The sequence below is a fragment of the Propithecus coquereli genome, unplaced genomic scaffold (assembly GCF_000956105.1).
Source record: "Propithecus coquereli isolate 6110/MARCELLA unplaced genomic scaffold, Pcoq_1.0 Scaffold294, whole genome shotgun sequence".
Taxonomy (NCBI): Eukaryota; Metazoa; Chordata; class Mammalia; order Primates; family Indriidae; genus Propithecus; species Propithecus coquereli.
Genome location: NW_012148552.1, coordinates 3,967,460 through 3,972,363, shown reverse-complemented (window position 1 = coordinate 3,972,363; position 4,904 = coordinate 3,967,460). Strand labels below are relative to the sequence as shown.

The 4,904-nt window shown below is 38.3% G+C and overlaps 1 pseudogene; it reads left to right on the top strand.

The window, feature by feature from the left end:
* Positions 1–4,521: 4,521 nt before the first annotated feature.
* Positions 4,522–4,847, top strand: LOC105813928 (annotated as a pseudogene).
* The last annotated feature ends 57 nt before the right edge of the window (positions 4,848–4,904 follow it).

Here is a 4,904-nt window from a genome sequence, read left to right as displayed (position 1 = left end):
CACGCATCTTTGGCAGAACATCACAGAAGTGATGCTGTGTTCTCTGTGCCCTGCCAGCTGGCACGTGGGGGTCCCCTTGTGCCGTAACCTGTTTGTTCACTTGGTTAAGATGGCATCTGCCAAGTTTCTCACTGTGAAGTAATTTTGTCTTTGTTAAAAAATAAAACTTGGTGTGGATGCTCTTTGAGAACATGTAAATATCCTGTTCTTCATAAAACTTCATTCATTTATATCAGTATGGACTCAGGGTTTCCTATCTAATTTATTAGTTGTCTGTTAACTATCATTTTGCTCAAATTTTCCAGATCTGGCCAGTGGGAACCCCTCGGTCTCCATTGTTTGAACACGTCCTTCTTTTCTGGGGAGAAGATCCTCCACGTTCATTCTCTGTCTTCCCCGCCTTGCCCTGGAGTCATTTTTCTCCAAGGAGCCATCATTCCTGTCATTGGAGAGTAGCATTTGCAAGCCGAGGTCGGCGGGCTGGGTGTGCTTGTTGCCGCTGGGCTGTGGCTGCTCATCAGGACTCTCAGGGCCCGCACATGTTTATATTTGCGTGTGTCTAGGTATGTTAAAACCATGTTTTCATACCAGGACCTCCAACACCACAGGCTTCCTTCTAGCGTTCTTCCTTTCTGTGTCTACAGCTCCTTTCTCAGACTCTCATCCTTAATGTATTTATTTGAAAAGCCCCCTGTCTACTGGTGGGACTCACTGCCACCCCTTCCCACACCACGTGCCCTCTATCCCACTCGGGCTCTGACACCCCGTGCCAGGCTGTTAAACCCTACTCTGTCTCCCACCTGTGCAACCTCCTCACTCTGCGGGCTCCCGAGCCCAGGTGTTGGGCTGCTCTCCTGAGTGCTGCCCTTCTCAGGGCACATGGTCTCTGGCACCCCTTGCTGGCCACAGTGGCTCCCCCTGCCCTTCTGTGGCAGCTTCCCTTGCTGGGCCCTCCCTAATGGTTTCTGGACTGAATTTTTTGAGAAAGAAAGTAGAAGAGCTTTAGGCTATTCTCCCCATGAAGGCATTTGCCAATGGTCACCTTAACCACGGGATCAAATGCATAACCATGGGCACCAAGAGACAATGTCTTCATGTACTCTTGATGCAGTGTGAAGGGCAGAGGTCCACATACAAGGTGGGCTTGCCACAAAAAGATTTAACCTGAATTTATGCAAGCCTTTCAAATTAATTTCTGGGTTACAAGAAATACAGGGAATATAGGACCAAGTTAAATAACAGTAGGAGGAGGTAATTAGACAAATCTATAATGAACATCCCACAAGGCACTTGGGATAGACATTTTAAAAGTTAATGTCACAGAGCTGGGCAAAGTGGCTCATGCCTATAATCCCAGCCACTCAGGAGGCTGAGGTATGAGGATTGCTTGAGGCCAGGAGTTGAAGACCAACCTGGGCAACACAGCAAGATCCCATTTCTAAAAATACAAAAATAAATTTTAAAAAAAGTTAATGTCACAGAAGTCTCTAATTTCAATAATTACTTTAAATATATTAATCTCTCCAATCAAAATACAGAGATTGACAGAATGGATAAAAATAAAGAAATTAAAAAAACATGATCAAACTATATGTTGTCTATGGGAGACTCACTTTAGATCCAGAGACACACATAGGTTGAAAGTAAAAGAATGGAAAAGGATATTCCATGCAAATAGTAACCAAAAGAGAACAGGGGAAGCTATGCTAACATTAGACAAAATAGACTTTAAATAGGGATATTATACATTAATAAAAGGTTCAATATAGCCAGGAGATATAACAATTATAAACATTATGCATCTAATAACAGACCATCAGAATAGAGTCACGCATCACTTAACAACAGGGATATGTTCTGAGAAATGTGTTGGTAGGTGATTTTTTCATTATGTGAACATCAGAGTGTACTTACACAAACCTAGATGCTTTAGTCTACTATATACCTAGGCTATATGGTATGGCCTATTGCTCCTGGGCTACAAACCTGTACAGTACATTACTGTACTGAATACTGTAGGCAGTTGTAACACAGTAGTATTTAAGTATCTAAACATAGAAAAGGTACAATAAAAATATAAAGTAATCCTACGGTACCACAGTAGTATATGCGGCCCATTGTTTACCAAAATTTCATTATGGAGTACGTAACGTATATGAAGCTAAAAATGACACAATTAGAGGGAAAGATAACTCTACAATAATAGTTGGAGACTTAAATACCCCACTGTCAATAATAGATATAATAATCAGACAGAAGATAAGGAAACAGAGACTTGAACAGAACTATAAACCAACTAGATCTAACAAAGAACACTACCCAACAACAGAATACACATTCTTCTCAAGTGCACATGGGACATTTTCCAGGACAGATATATGTTAGGTTGTAAATTAAGTCAATAGATTGAAAAAGACATCATACAAAACATTTTCTCTTACCACAATGGGATGAAATTAGACATCAGTAACAGAAGGAAAACTGGAAAATTCACAAATTTATAGAAAGTAAACAACACACTCAAACAACCAATGGATCAAAGAAGAAATCACAAGGAAAATTAGAAGATACTTAAATACTTAGAGATGAATGAAAATGAGAAAACAACATGCTGAAACTTATGGAACACAATGAAAGCAGTGCTAGGAGAAAACTTATATCTAAAAACATATTGAAAAACAAGAAAGATCTCAAATCAACAATCTAACTTTACAACTTAAGGAACTAGCAAAATCCGAACAAACAACCCAAACTAGCAGAAGGAAGGAAATAATGAAGATTAGAGATAAATGAAATAGAGAATGGAAAAACAATAGAGAAAATTGAAGCCAAGAGTTGATTCTTTGAACAAAATCAACAAAAATAACAAAACTTCAGGTAGATGGACTAAGAAAAAAGAGAAAATATTCAACTTACTAAAACCAGATGAAAGTGGGGACATTACTACCAGTTCTACAGAAATAAAAAGGATTATAAGAGAGTACTATGAGCAGTTATATGCCAGCAAATTGCATAACCGAGATGAAATGGAAGTATTTCTAGAAACACAAAACCTGCCAAGACTAAACCATGAAGAAATAAAACTCTGAATATCCCCTGTAACTACTAAGGATATTGAATCAGTAATCAAAAATTTCCCAGTAAAGAAAAGCCTGGAATTGATGAATTCACCAGTGAATTATATCAGATATTTAAAGAACTAACATGAATCCTCCAACTTTTCTAAAAAATTGAAGAGGAGGGAACACTCCCTAACTTACTTTGTGAGGCTAAGCATTACCTTGATTCCAAACCCAAAGACACTACAAGAAAACTAGTAGCTGGGCATGGTGGCTCACACCTGTAATCCCAGCACTTTGGGAGACTGAGGTGGGAGGTTCACTTGAACCTAGGAGTTAAAGACTAACCTGAGCAACATAGTGAGACCCTGTCTCTTCAAAAAAAAAAAAAAATGTTTTAATTTAGCCAGGCATGGTGGCGCATGCCTGTAGTCCCAGCTACTAGGGAGGCTGAAGTGAGAGGATCTCTTGAGCAGGAGGTTGAGGCTGCAGTGACCTATGATCACACCACTACACTCCAGCCTAGGCAAAAGAGCAAGACCCTGTAAAAACAAAAATAAAACCCTACAGAACAATAAATACCCCTCATGAGCATTGATGCAAAAGTCCTCAACAAAATACTAGCAAACCAAATTCAGCAGCATATTAAAAGGATTACACACCATGATCAAATGAGATTTATTCTTGGAATGCAAGGATGGTTCAACATATGAAAACTGATCAGTGTAATACACTGTCTTAACAGAATGAGGAAGAAAAAATAGATGATCATCTCAATTGATGGAGAAAAAGCATCTGACAAAATTCAACACCCTTTCATGATAAAAAAAAAAAACAACTTTCAAATTAAGAATAGAAGGAAACTACCTCAATATAATAAAAGCCATATATGAAAAACCCACAGCAAACATCACACTCAATGGTGAAAGACTTAAAGCTTTCCCTTTAAGATTAGGAACAAGGCAAAGATGCCTACTTTTACCACATCTATTGAACGTAGTACTAGAAGTCCTAGCCAGAGTAATTAGTCAAGAAAAATAAATAAAAGGCATCTAAATAGGAAAAGAGGAAGAAAAATTATTTCTGTTCACAGATAATATACTCATGTGGAAAATCCTTAAGATCTCATGCACACAAAACTGTAGAACTAATAAATGAACTCAGCAAAGTAGTAGGATAGAAAGTCAACATGCAATAATCAATTGCATGTCTATACACTAACAATGAACAATCCAAAAAAAGGAAATTGAGAAAATAATTTAATTTATAATAGCATTAAAAAGAATAAAGTACTTGGGAATTAACCAAGAAGATGAAAGACATGTACAATGAAAACTGCAAACATTTCTGAAAGAAATTAAAGAAGACATAAATAAATGGAAAGACATCCCATGTTCATGAATTGGAAGATTTAATATGGTTGAGACGTCAATACTCTTTTTTTGTTGTTGCCAATAGCGCACACGCAAACATGGTGAACGTTCCTAAAAACCGCTGGACTTTCTGTAAGAATTGTGGCAAGCACCAACCCCACAAAGTGACACAGTGCAAGAAGAGCAAGGATTCTCTGTATGCCCAGGGAAAGCAGCATTACGATAGGAAGCAAAGTGGCTATGGTGGGCAGACTAAGCTGATTTTCCGGGAAAAGGCTCAAACTGCAAAGAAGATTGTGCTGAGGTTGAGTGTGTTGAGCTCAAATGCAGATCTAAGAGAATGCTGGCTATTAAGGGATGCAAGCATTCTGAACTGGGAGGAGATAAGAGAAAGGGCCAAGTGATCCAGTTCTAAGTGTCTTTTCTTTTATTAGGAAGACAATACAATCTTGAAGTTATGTTAAAAAAAAAA